Genomic DNA, 14,814 nt, shown 5'->3' on the forward strand with positions numbered 1-14,814 from the left:
TGCCCTGTCCATTATTCCACGCAGCGTGTGCTCCAACAGGTGGACAAGGGGGACAGTGTCACTGATGCATGCACTGTCACTGCTCACCATCCTCGTGGCCTCCTCGAATGGTGACAGGACAGTGCATGCATCCCTGATCATGGCCCACTGGCGTGGGGAAAAAAAACCAAGCTCCCCTGACCCTGTCCTGGTGCCATAGTCGCACAGGTACTCATTGATGGCCCTCTGCTGCGTGTGCAGCCGCTGCAGCATGGCCAACGTTGAGTTCCACCTGGTGGGCATGTCACAGATTAGGCGGTTCTTGGGCAGGTTAAACTCCTTTTGGAGGTCCGTCAGCCGAGCACTGGCATTATATGACCGGCGGAAATGCACACAGACTTTCCTGGCCTGCCTCAGGACATCCTGTAAGCCCGGGTACCTGCCCAAGAACCGCTGCACCACCAAGTTAAGGACGTGAGCCAAACAGGGCACATGGGTCATTTGTCCCTGTCGGAGGGCAGAGAGGAGGTTGGTGCCATTGTCGCAAACCACCATTCCTGCCTTAAGTTGGCGTGGCGTCAACCACCTCTGAACCTGCCCCTGCAGAGCTGACAGAACCTCTGCCCCAGTGTGGCTCCTGTCCCCCAAGCACACCAGCTCAAGCACCGCATGGCATCTTTTGGCCTGCGTACTTGCGTAGCCCCTTGAACGCCTACGGAGCACCGCTGGTTCCGAGGAAGAGGCCATGGAGGAAGAAGAAGAGGAGGGGGTGGAGGAGAGAGGTGTGTCACAATCAGCATTTTGGAGGCGTGGTGGCAGAACAACCTCCAACACTACTGCACCTTGTCCTGCATCCTTCCCAGCTGCCAGCAGAGTCACCCAATGCGCCGTGAAACTTAGGTAACGTCCCTGTCCATGCCTGCTGGACCATGAGTCAGCGGTAATATGCACCTTACCGCTGACCGCCCTGTCCAGCGAGGCATGGACATTGCCTTCCACATGCCGGTAGAGAGCCGGAATCGCCTTCCGTGAGAAAAAGTGGCGTTTGGGTACCTGCCACTGAGGAACCGCACATTCCACAAACTCACGGAAGGGGGCAGAGTCTACCAACTGAAAAGGCAGCAGTTGAAGTGCTAGCAATTTTGCCAAGCTAGCATTCAACCGCTGGGCATGTGGATGGCTGGGAGCAAACTTCTTTCGGCGGTGCAGCAGCTGGGGCAGGGAAATTTGCCTGGTACAATCTGACGTCGGTGTACCAAAAGCAGATTGCCCACAAGTACTTGGCTGTGACACACCTAATTCTACACCTTCATTCCTCTCACTGCAGGTCTCAGAGAGGACTGAAGGTCTAGTGGGGTTGGAAATCTCAGCTGATGAGGAGCAAGGAGAGATCCTCTTTGTTCTTTGGTGTGGGTCTTTTAGATACGCTTGCCAACGAACTGCATGGCAGGTCAACATATGTCTGGTCAAGCATGTGGTACCCAAGCGGGAGATATTTTGGCCACGCGAGATACGCTTGAGACATATGTTGCAAATAGCAGCGGTGCGATCTGATGCACTCGTCTCAAAAAAGGCCCACACCAAAGAACTTTTTGAATAACGCGCAGAGACTGCAGCGCCCTGCACATGTGGAGCTTTGGGGTGTGATGCAGTCAATGTGTTGCCCTTAGGCTGGCCCCTGGAGGGCATCCTGCCTCGTTGGTGATGTGCTGCCGCCTCCTCCTCCTCCTCCTCCTCCTCCTCCTCCTCCTCCTCCTCTCTCCTATCAGGCACCCACGTTGAGTCAGTGACCTCATCATCCCCTCCCTCCTCATCACTGGAGCAAACCTGGCAGTATGCTGCAGCAGGGGGAGCATGACTGCCAGATTGCTGTCCTTCTTGGGCACCCCCTCTGTCCGCGCTCATGTTACTGCCTTCATCGAGCTCAGTATCGTCATCAGAGCCTTCCAAACGCTGGGCATCCTCCTGGAGCATGTACCCAACACTGTGGTCAAACAGTTCGAGGGAATCCTCATGAGGACATGGTGGAGCTAGGGAAGGAGTCACTGATGACATTGAGCTGAAGGAAGAGGCCGCTGCTTTGCCAGACAAAGCACCCTGGGCATGGGTGAGAGAGGATGAGGAGGATGAGGACGGCTTGGTCATCCACTCGACCAAGTCTTCCGCATGTTGCGGCTCAACATGGCCAGCTGCCGAAAAAAAGGCCAAGCGTGTCCCATGGCCACGTGCTGATGAGGATGCACCGTCTCCACGACCAGCACTAGACACAGAGCCTGCTTGCCCTCTCTTATTGGCTTGTGACTGTCTGCCTCTCCTTCTTGGCCTTCCAGACATACTAATGGCCTGTAGCTGCACTAAGCTGGGATAGAACACCTGTAATTTTCTTCAAGTAGCTTTATATACTGTAACCAGACAAGCCTGCCTGTCAGTAGGAAGATAACAGGAACGGATCTAGCTGAACACTGTGAGCAGGACGCACTGTACTAAATGTAAATAGTCTAGCTGCCTGACCGTGGTACTAATAGGATCAAATAGAACACCTGTAATTTTCTTCAGGTAGCTTTATATACTGTAACCAGACAAGCCTGCCTGTCAGTAGGAAGATAACAGGAACGGATCTAGCTGTACACTGTGAGCAGGACGCACTGTACTAAATGTAAATAGTCTAGCTGCCTGACCGTGGTACTAATAGGATCAAATAGAACACCTGTAATTTTCTTCAGGTAGCTTTATATACTGTAACCAGACAAGCCTGCCTGTCAGTAGGAAGATAACAGGAACGGATCTAGCTGTACACTGTGAGCAGGACGCACTGTACTAAATGTAAATAGTCTAGCTGCCTGACCGTGGTACTAATAGGATCAAATAGAACACCTGTAATTTTCTTCAGGTAGCTTTATATACTGTAACCAGACAAGCCTGCCTGTCAGTAGGAAGATAACAGGAACGGATCTAGCTGTACACTGTGAGCAGGACGCACTGTACTAAATGTAAATAGTCTAGCTGCCTGACCGTGGTACTAATAGGATCAAATAGAACACCTGTAATTTTCTTCAGGTAGCTTTATATACTGTAACCAGACAAGCCTGCCTGTCAGTAGGAAGATAACAGGAACGGATCTAGCTGAACACTGTGAGCAGGACGCACTGTACTAAATGTAAATAGTCTAGCTGCCTGACCGTGGTACTAATAGGATCAAATAGAACACCTGTAATTTTCTTCAGGTAGCTTTATATACTGTAACCAGACAAGCCTGCCGGTCAGTAGGAATTTAACAGGAACGGATCTAGCTGAACACTGTGAGCAGGACGCACTGCACTAAATGTAAATAGCAGGAACGGATCTAGCTGAACACTGTGAGCAGGACGCACTGCACTAAATGTAAATAGTCTAGAAGATAACAGGAACGGATCTAGCTGAACACTGTGAGCAGGACGCACTGCATTAAATGTAAATAGTCTAGATAGAAGATAACAGGAACGGATCTAGCTAAACTGAATACAGTGTATATATATATATGCAACACCTGGGATGCATATATATACACAATACACTGTAAGTGCAGCTAACTGACTGACTGTTCTGCCTAATCTATCTAACTCAAATCAAATGACACTGTCTCTCTCTCTCTCTCTATCTCTCAGCACACCGGAACACACACTACACAGGGCCGCCGTGCAGGCGGCCTTATATAGTGTGGGGTGTGTACTAAATGCCCTGAGCCGTAATTGGCCAAAGCCACCCTGGCTTTGGCCAATTACAGCTCTCTCTACTGACAGCGCTGTGATTGGCCAAGCATGCGGGTCATAGTGCATGCTTGGCCAATCATCAGCCAGCAATGCACTGCGATGCCGCAGTGAATTATGGGCCGTGACGCGCCACACGAATTTAGCGCGAACGGCCCATAACGTTCGCAATTCGGCGAACGATCGAACAGCCGATGTTCGAGTCGAACATGGGTTCGACTCGAACACGAAGCTCATCCCTAGTTGCCATACACGCTTCCATATTATTATCCAATTGATGTGTGAGTCAAACAAAGCAATCAAAATCTGCAAACATTAGAATAGCCATAACTTCCTTTTCCAATTGATTTAGACTTGATTTAGATCAGATTGAATCAAACTTAGTCGATCGACCATGGTGGAAAATGATTAATCATTTTGTATTGATTGGCAACACTATACAACATATTGATCTGTCATTGCTGGACACATGTTGGCGATGTCTGACTTCCAGAGTTACCTTGCTCCACATTTGGTGGGATTTGGTGGGATACGTATTGGCGTTCCCTATAACAGCTGAAAATTTGAGCTGAATTTACCTGGAGTAAGGGGTTATAACTCACTGATGCACCTACTGGTCTTGAAATGTCAGGCTATCTGGTAAGAAGATATCTTTACTTCAATTACCTTCTGGGGAGCACGAGGTCTAATGTTCACAGTTGATTTGGAAGGAGACCACCAATTTTCTTTCACTACAAGGACACTTTGGTGTTTTGAATTTTTCTCTTTTCACTACAGTTAATATCAAGTTTTGTGGATTATTTTTATGGACTTATATCACATTAAAATATTCACTTTTTTGGTGTTTTGGATTTATACCTCAATTATCATTATTTTTGTGGATTATTTTTATGGACTAATTATATATAGATATTTGTTTATTTATATTCAATGTATGACAGCGCAACATTTTGTTTATTTAATCTTTGACCTGTATTGCAGACTGATGGCGACATCTATCCTACTCTCACCTGAAATAGCTCCCTTGTCTATGCTCCCAGGATCTCTCAAATTGGTAAAAAAAAGGTGTACTGTGACACTTTCTGGCTGCTGCCAGGGCAGTGATTCCCAGACACTGGAAATTGACGACCATGCCTTCCCTGGGGGATTGGGCTGCTGAAGTGGACAGCATTAGAGCTCTGGAACGTCTGTTGGTCCAGGAAACTGGAAAAGATGAGCAATTTTCTATCACTTGTACTTTGTGGTCCATGTTCCGTTACTCCACAGAATTTCTTTTGTGGATGGAAGGCGACTTGGCCACCACTACCTCATAGCCTAGATGGAGTGTCACCTATCCCTATCCTTCTGCTCTGCCTTCCTTCCTCTCTGTTCATTTAGGCATCTATATTTGCTCCTCGAGCATTCGATACGTAACAATTCTTCGCTCCAATATGATAGTATATGATCCATACAGCACACCTTTCCCAGGAAAAAAATAATTTATAAACACAGTAAATTATGCATTACTGATCTTCCTTTTGCTCATACACCACCCTCGATTTTGCTGGTGGTGCTGTATATTCTTGTATCAGTCCTACGTTACCTAATTGTTCAGTTAAATTGTTACCATTAAGATTCAAACTTCGGAGAATACTCCAGCCTGTGTCTATTGTTTGTATGTGCTTAGAATTACAGGGAGGCGATTCCTTCATCAATCAACGTGTCATATCTGGCCCTTATTGTGTTTAGCAGCTTAGTGGGCATGGAGGAAGAGGAGGGTGGGCTGTCATTTATTCAGAGTGTATACACCCACATTTGTGACTCTATAGTCATCTGGGCTGCAAAGATAGGAATAAGAAGGAAAGGAACAGAGTAGAAAGGAAATTAAACTGGAGTATACTCTGTAGATGTGGCAGCGGCTGAGCTACACTATCTCAGGTTGCAGTGGGGACAGAGACAAGGAGGGAGGGACATGAAAGGTAGGATCAACCAGGTTTTTTGCTGACTACAGAAAACGAATCCCATAGTGACTAGTGAGTATGCACAGCATGAAATACAGCATGTACTGGCAGTTTTTAATGATATTGGTGTATGACACTTTAAACTGGAACTCCATCATTATCTACAGCCTTGCACAGTTGTACAGGGTTCTCTCCTGCACTGAAATGCTCTCATGATTTTACTGCACACTGTGAGTTTCTCCCAGTATGAATTCAAATCTGCAGCAAGTCAGATAGACCCCGTAGGCAGTGGTTGCTTTGTTCCTCCCTTAAACTGGATGCTCCTTTAAAATCCTTCCAGGAAGGAGAATGAGTTAATTTCCTCCAGGGAGGATCATATATAAGCTTGGGGTGGAGTCTAGGAAAGGGACAGGAATTGTCAGGTGGGAAGAGCATTGTCATGATCTGAGAGATAAAGTCTTTATTCCTCACTACTCACGGGATGGGCACCCCTGCTATCGAGCACACATGGTATATTGCCACTGACTCAATATTGAACTATTTCTGGAACTCATGGACTTAAGGAACTCTTATAGTAGAATTGAGTTGAACCTGGCTGCTCCAATGGCACAATGACAGCAAAGGTGCCCAGTGTGACCCCTGGCCAAATTTACACCAGTAACAAACAGATGGCAGAAGTAATACAGGGTGCCGCAAAGCGTCCTTGCAGCTTACGCATGCGTTTGCAAATGTGTGCTAACTAAACCCCTGTTTTTAATGCAGACTGTTGGACAGGTTAATTAGGTTGGTAAACAGACTGGTTGGTGAGTTGAGCTGGGAAATTTATCTGGTTTTGTCTTTCATGCATTGCCCTTACATGTGCACCTTGCTGTGAGGGCCAGTTATAGGTGGGGGCAGGGGCCATCTCTTTGTTATTGGTATAAATTTGGTCAGGGGACACACTGGGCACCTTTGCTGCCAGTGTGCTATGTGCTGGGTGTCCAATGTGACCCTGTGCCTTTAAGGAGGATTGGGCTTCCTCCAGGCCCACCTGCCCCTTTTCTATTCATTAGAATGCATGTGCTTCCACTGTGGAGACTCCCATAAATTTATAAGAGTTAGGACTGCAAGTAATACAGGATACCGTCAAGGGACTTTGCAGCTTACGCATGCGTTTGCAAATGTGTGCTAACTAAACCCCTGTTTTTAACTCATACTGTTAGACAAGTTAATTTGGTTGGTAAGCAGACTGGTTGGTGAGTTGAACTGGGAATTTTCTCTGGTTTTGTCTTTCATGCATTGCCCTTCCATGTGCTCCTTGCTGTGAAGGCCAGTTATAGGTGGGGGCAGGGGCCATCTATTTGTTACAAGCTTTTATTCTGACAGCTTGCAAACTCACAATTTTCTGGTTTTGTTTTTCCCTAAGCACTGCTCCTCCAAGAGTTATGTAGGATAAAGCCCTGTACACATGGGCCGAATGTCAGTAAACTACGGCCGGTTAAAAAAGAAAACGCAGCCGGCTTCTGTCAGACATGCGTGCTGGAAAACCAGCAGCAGACCGACTCCCAATCAGTGCTCTCAGCCAATGGCAGAGAGCGCTGATTGGAGTGTTCTGGCGGGGGGTGGCATCCCCCTGTTAGAACACAACAGCTCAGTAGGGGGAGATCACTGAACTGACCTTGCATGGTTAGTACAGAGGCTCCGCTGGGTTGCATGAAAAAAAAAAAAAAACTGTAGTGTGTACCCGGTTTTGCCCTCATAGTGGTGTACATTTTTGAATGCCCTAGTCTACTTACTTTCTTGTAGCTCCTAGGCAGATCAACTCTCAGAGTGGGATCCTTGAAAACAGTAGGTTGAATAAGTTGGGCACCAATCAATTTAGTAGCTTTTGTACATTTATTGCTAATACCTCATGGGAGAGAGGGTTAAGGAAACAGAATATCTCAAAAATAATGCTCGCACCCAGAATATATTTTGGTGAATATTGTGTAGCTTCTATCTGCCATCTTCACTGTCTCTGTAAGGCACCAAGATAAGTGTGAGTAAAGCCGGGCTTGTGGTGGTGGAATATCAAGGTTGAAGTCTCCAAGATAAAAAAAGTATACAGCTGCTGACCAGGCACATCAGACTTCACCCATAAGTGAAGTATCACTTTAAGGAGACCTAACACTTAAAATTTCCTGGATGATGCCTGGAAAATGAAGGCATCAAAAAACTCAACACTTTTTGAGGTCTAAATTGTTAAAGAGACCCTGTAGCCAACTATTTGCAATGTGCCTTTGAAAATTTGACTACTACGGGAAGTCAATTTCCTAGCACAGACCCCTCCCTCTTTGTATGTCTTTCCTCCGCTGGGAATGTCTAATTACTGTGTGTGCTGGCCAAGCTCCTTTACCCCTTTCTATATAAACTTTTAAGTAGCCGCTGAAGGAGGATCTAAGAAGAATACTATAGAGCAGTGGTCTCCAAACTGTGACCCGTTGGCCAGATGCTGCCCTTTGCTTGCACTTATCTGACCCTTGTTTCTTCCACTGATACAAGGCACTATTCCTCACACTGTGTCAGGGCTGGGCTCCTGCTACTTAACGAGCAGCTCTCTTCTTTCAGTACTCAGAAGCTGCTCAGCTGTTGGTTAACTACCAGCCACTCTTTGTTATCACAGAGACCCACCTGGTTATCATTAACCTGCCACATTAGTCCAGCCTACAGCCAGACCCTTTTTGCTATTTAAGCAGCTTAGCTCATCTCCTCCTTGCCCTTCCATGGCCTTTAACCTCTAGGTGCGTTCCTTCCTGTGCTCCTGTGTATGACTTGGCCTTGCTTACTTCCCATCTGATTCCTGTTCCTGATTTTTGCTCCTGACTACGCTGACTTCTGGTTTCCTGACCCTGGATCGTCGGATTACCCGCTCCGGCATCTAAACTCTGGCTTCTGTTTTTTGACTACGACCCTGAACTTTTGGCATTTCATTAAAGGTGTGATTTTAACTGCACTGTCTTGTCTCAGACTGGTTTATAGGTTTTGACACACTGACACCAGTGCTAGAGCACAATTCCTCCCACTGACAATAAAGATGAGGCACTACTCCCCTCCACTAATATCAAAGACAGGCATTGTTTACTTTCACTGATGCCAGTGCATTATCTACTCCCACTGGCCACAGTCTGAAGGACAGCAAACTGAACCTTTGTTTAGAAATATTGGAGACTCCTGCTGTAGAGTGAGTGACATCTCTGGGTCTGCTGGAGCTGCTATCACATTCAAGATGGTGGCACCCAGCAGCAACCATAGGGCTTTTATACAAAGGAAGATTTTATAGGTAAGTAACATGCATAAAATATGTTAAAGTGCAGTCTGCTCACATAATTTGTAATAAAAACATCTTTGTCATTCTGAAGCTTCCCTTCAACCACGTTGCATATTATTTGTTTGATATATACTGTGATTCTGTACTTGCCAAATATCCTGCAGAAATCTCCCTCCATTAAGTCTGATTGCAGCCATTTTAACTGTAGGCAGCTGAAGCTGCTGCTTGTTCGCTTCCTGGATTTACAGAGGCACACAGAGGCGCACCTCCAGCGTTGCAGCCCTGCACCTTTCATTGGCCCTCTTATGACTCATCCCTCTCCCTTCCTGGCAAACTCTCACAAGAATTAGAGAGAGAGCAGTGCGTGATGTCATAAGCCTAGACTAATGACCAGACAAGAAACTGGAAGTGGGCTGTATAAGGAATTTACTGGCAGAAAAAAAAAATGTTTTACTATCCAAAGTTAAAACAACAAAGGCAGAAGATTTAATGGATGGGAAGTTGAAAAAATGACTGAAGGTCTGCTTTAAATGCACATAAAATCTAATGGAAAGATTTTTGTTGAATTTAATGCACTGGCAATCAGTGTTAATTTCGTCAACGAAAACATTTTTCTGTCAAAGATTTCGTCAGTGGCATTTTTACAGTGACAAAAACGAAACGAAAAGTACAGCACATTTTTGCCCACTGACGAAAACCATAACGAAAATTCGATCCGTTTACATTATCGAATGACAGCGAGACGAAAATGGCGAGGAGGGACGTTTACCAACTTCCGTTTTTTTTTTTACGAAGCTCTGCCCACTTCCGCAATCCGTGCCCAGCTAGCACTGTGCCACCGTGACAACTCCGAGAGTGCCAGAGAGTGTGAGTGAGAGCGGCACTGTGTGCAATACAGGCCTCCCGAGTCCCAACTTCTGAGTCCAGACTCCTCCTGACGCCGCGCCAGGCGCCCAGAGGCAGAGCAGGCTGTGTGAGTGCAGTGCAGTACTTTACAGTACAATAATTGTGGTACAGCAGGCCTGAGACCTCCCCTCCCCACCGTCCATCCAGAGCATACTGTGCAACAGTGCAAGTGCAACTGTGCAGGCCTCCTCTGACCACTGGCAGTGGCATCCAGGCCTCTTTTGCACTGTCAACTATAGGCCATCCCTCAGACCACCATCCAGGCTCCAGCACTGTGTGCGCTGCATTTATTTCCAAATTTTACAGACCACCGTCGCCCAGAGAGCACTGTGCACACTGCAACAGGCTTCCAGTTCCTCCCCACCGTCTGTCCACGACTCCAAACTATACCGGAAATGTCGGCTCCTGTGACTGTCACTGGTAGTAAGAAAATAGAAGATCTATGGATGTATTTTACATTTGATGTTAAGGACAACAAGACTCTTTGCAAACCATGTGGAGTGACACTTGCTGGTAAAAATACAACAAACTTGAAGCGCAATTTGCCAACAACTCATCCTGAAATTCATACAAAGGTAAGCACAGCAACATTTAACTCCACTTTTTGGGAACAGTCTTATGTACATTGGCATTGCAGGGATTTTTTTTTTTAATTTTCTTGCAGATTTCATACCTTTTGTTATTTTCAAGTAAAAGCTGTATGTTTGTCTGTCCATGTTGTGCACTTTAGTCACTGAATTTTAATGGGAGTGAGTGATTTGATTTCATAATATCTATCAGCTGCTGCTTTCCCCGAATTTAAGTATCTCACCAAAATATATGTAGAAGGATGTGGTCAGCGGTCACTGGGAGGGGCTGGGGCACTGTCAATTTTGGCGCAGCACAGGCACCTAAAGGCCGGAGGCCGGCCCTGGGAAGGGCTATACGTGTAGTATATTATAGAGAGACAACTTGACACCAGTCAATTATCACATGGATATGAGATGATTGATATGGGGGCGCTATCTGCTCTACTCTACAGTGCACATTTGTTATTTTTCCACTTTATTTGTAGTCTTGTGTACTGTAAAAGTATTCCCATAAGATGTTAAGTGTTAAAATAATAGAATGGATCAGAAACCTTTTCTACACTTCATGCTTATTTGACTGTGTGTTCAACTTGTTAGGTACCAACAGATCAACATAGACCGGACACCATGGGGTTGATTTACTAAAGGCCAATAGACTGTGCACCTTGAAAAGTGCAATTGCACTCTGCAAGTGCAGTTGCTCCAGAGCTTAGTAAATGAGGTAAAGCTTCACTTTGCAAAGAATACCCAATTACATGCAAGGAAAGTTAAAAAAACTGCATTTTTGCTTGCACACGATTGGTTGATGAAAGTCAGCAGAGTTTCTGCTCATTTACTATACTCTGGAGCAACTGCTCTTGCCTTGTGCAACTGCACTTTCCAAAGTGCACAGTCTTTTTTGCCTTTAGTAAATCAGCCCCTATGTGTGGTGCATACCTTGCAACTTGTGGTCCACATTGTGCATAAGGTGGCTAGTGTGAAGAGAATACTGGATAAAGCAAGATCAATAGTGAACCTCTTCATTGCAACACAGAAGCTATTGGAGCATTGTGGCCTTATTCTTTTAAATGACTTCCTCACACACTGGTCAAGGACATTCCACATGATTGCAAGACTCCTCAAACTGAAAGAGTAAATCTGCCAAATCGCAATCAACATGGAATGGGACAGCTTGCTCCCTAGTGAATGGCAAAAGCTCACTTCATTGCATGACCTACTGCTGCCTTTTGCAGAACATACTAAAACCCTCCAGAGTGACACCATGTCCATGTCCCTGGCTGTCCTTGCCCTCTCTGATCTGCTCAACCATCTGACTTTAAACAGAACACTAGCTACCAAGACCTTGCCACAATTGCACAGAGAATGAAAGGGAGTGTGAACCAGCGTTTTGCTTCATTCTTAGATCCAACTGACGAAATGTTCTCTCCACTTGCAGCAGCTGCTTGTTTTCTCAACCCTATCATCTGTGAAACCCTTGTTGATGTGGTGGATGAAAATATTCAGGAGCTGCTTAAAAAGGCAGAGGAGCATGCCTCAAGAAAATCCACATTTCCACACACACAACATGAGGAATTGTCTGAAGAAGATGATGTGGTGGAAGAACTATCGCAGGAAGTGGAAGAAGCACCGCCACCGGCATCCACATCTAAGCAGCCAGTATTTCGGTTTCTTTCTAAATGCCGCAGAAGACCCAGGCAGAAGATCTCCCCAAACAGCATAGAGCAGCAGATCAGAAAATATAAGGAATATAAGGAAGCTTTTGCACCAAGTTGCCATCAGTGAGAACACCGCAACAGATTTTTGGCTGTCAAAGAGTGACACTTTTTTCACCAGCTAAAACCTTCTGCATTAGACCTACTGGCTATGCCATCTTCTCAAGCCTTTGCTGAGAGGGTATTCAGTGTTACAGATGACCTCTCTAGGGGCTGGCAGAAATAGAGCAAGGGTCATGTTGGCATGAAGTGCTTTCCTTAAAATGAATCGAAAACAAATAGAAGCGTTTTAATATTCGTTCCAGGTATTTCTATTTCTAACATAAGAAGCATACCTAATACTTGTGGGTTGTGCTTATTGCGATAGGAAGAATAAAAAATTAACAGCTTTTATTGTCAGTTAAATTCATAGGAAAAATGCACTGGCTGAGGCTCAGGCTACAAATGCCATTAGTATGTGGATTCTGGAACAATAACAAGTCAACCGCCACTTTTTATCAACTTGTTGACGGTCTCTCTCTCTCTTAGCATTGACAAATTTGACAATATAGGTAAATATCACACTAATGAAAAAGAAAATAGATCAGTAATGGATGGTCAAAAAGGGCAGCCTTTGAGCCTTACCTTACGCCGGGATCCTGCCCCAGTAATCTTTTAGTGTGATATTTACCTCTATTATTGTCATTGCAAATGCTGAGAGAGAGAGGAGTTGATAAAAAGTGGTGACTGTTATAATCCAGTAAATCCACACACTAATGGCATTATTATAGACTGTGCACTTTTTCTTTGAACGTAGCTGAGAATTAGAACTGTTGAAATAATAAACTGACAGTAAACTTATTCTTATTGTAGAACTAAGCATTACCTTCAAGTATTGGTTTATTATGCTATGCCTGTGCCAGACTGGCAGTAGCAGTGCCTGTGCAGTGTTCCTCTGTCTGTGTGTGCTGTACTTGGCCATGTACATGTACAGCTATCGCCAAAATGACACGAATATTAATTTTGACAATGTCTGCCAGTGCTGCTTCAGTGTTTTTAGATCTTTTTGTGTCAGATGTATCTGGTATACATGATCTGACATTTGTGTCAGATCATTGTATCTGGTAAAGCATTCCATAAGTGTCAAATACTTTTATTGAGAATTACATTAAGTTTATGAAAAGAGTCAATATTTGCAGTGCTGACTTGAGTTGACCCCTCTTTTTCAAGACCTCTGCTGCAATTCACCCTGGGCCTGGCATGGCATTGACTGATTTGGCACTGGCAGTGGCACTGCCCATTCTTGTATAATCAATGCTTGCAGCTTGTCAGAATTTGTGGGGGTTTTTTTGGTTCACTCACTCACCACCGGTCCACCACAAGTTCTTAAAGGGATTAAGGTCTGGGTAGTTTCCTGGCCATGGACCCAAAATTTAAATTTTTTGTTCCCACTTCCCCAAACCATGTAGTTATCACTTTTGCCTTATGTTAAGGAGCTCCATCAAGCTGGAAAAGGCATTGTTGTTCATCACCAAACTGTTCTTAGATGGTTAGGAGAAGTTGTTCTCGGAGCCTGAGGATGTTTTTGTACCATTTATCCATGGCTGGCAAAATTGTGAGTGGGCCCACCACTCCCTTGGCTGAGAAGCAGCCAACCGCACACATGAATGGTCTCAGGATGCTTTACTGTTGGCATGACAGTCACGCAAAGAGTTCTTATTTTTTTGGGGGGGGGTTTGGTATTTTTACGTTACCCCTTTGTCAAAACAGCAATATTCTTGACGAAACGGTTTTACTTAAAGTGGTGTTCCGGCCAAAATTATACTTTTTAAATAAAAATACCCCTATAATACACAAGCTTAATGTATTCTAGTAAAGTTAGTCTGTAAACTAAGGTCCGTTTTGCTAGTTTATAGCAGTAGTTTGTTATGTTATAAACTTACAGCAGGCCGTGGCCATCTTAAGTGTGGGCATCTGAAGCCAGACTGTATTTCTTCCTGGATCTCATCCTTGCAGATCTCGCACATGCTCAGTGCAGCACAAGCAGTGTAATAGGTTTCAGGTCAGGTTTCCATAGCAACGGCAGTGTCAGAGGAAGTTGCCGCCCCTTCCCAGAAGGCATTGCAATTAGGAAATGATGCGATGGGCCACGGCCAGGGAGGAGGAAGTGAAAAATTAATACAGCAGATATACAGTAGGTGCTGAGAAAATTTTTTTTTTAAATATCCAATTCGTTTACAGTGCACAATTTAGTGAGGGATGCTGAAAAGTTGTAAAAGTGGGTGGAACTCCACTTTAAATAAAGACATTATATAACGACTAAATCTGTGTCTGTAGTGCAACTAACCATTAATAACAACATATTCGATTTTTTACTCCAGCAGGAGTATATAATGAGTTTGTAAATTGTACAGAAATGCTTAAATAATGCTTTACAATTTAAATACACCCATTAGATTTCAGACAACTAAAAGGAGTTTTAGTCGACTAAATAGGACTAAAACTAAAATACTTGCAGAAGACTAAATTAGGACTAAAACTAAAATGCCATTTTAGTCCTAAGACTAAAATTAAATCAAAATTTGCTGCCAAAATTAACACTGCTGGCAATAGTGTCTCTTGAATAACTAGTAGGATCTTATATTCTAATAGAGTTCTAAAACTATTTGTGGTTGACAAGGAAGCAAAAGAAGAATA

Source organism: Aquarana catesbeiana, linkage group LG02, assembly GCF_042186555.1.
Source record: "Aquarana catesbeiana isolate 2022-GZ linkage group LG02, ASM4218655v1, whole genome shotgun sequence".
Lineage (NCBI taxonomy): Eukaryota > Metazoa > Chordata > Amphibia > Anura > Ranidae > Aquarana > Aquarana catesbeiana.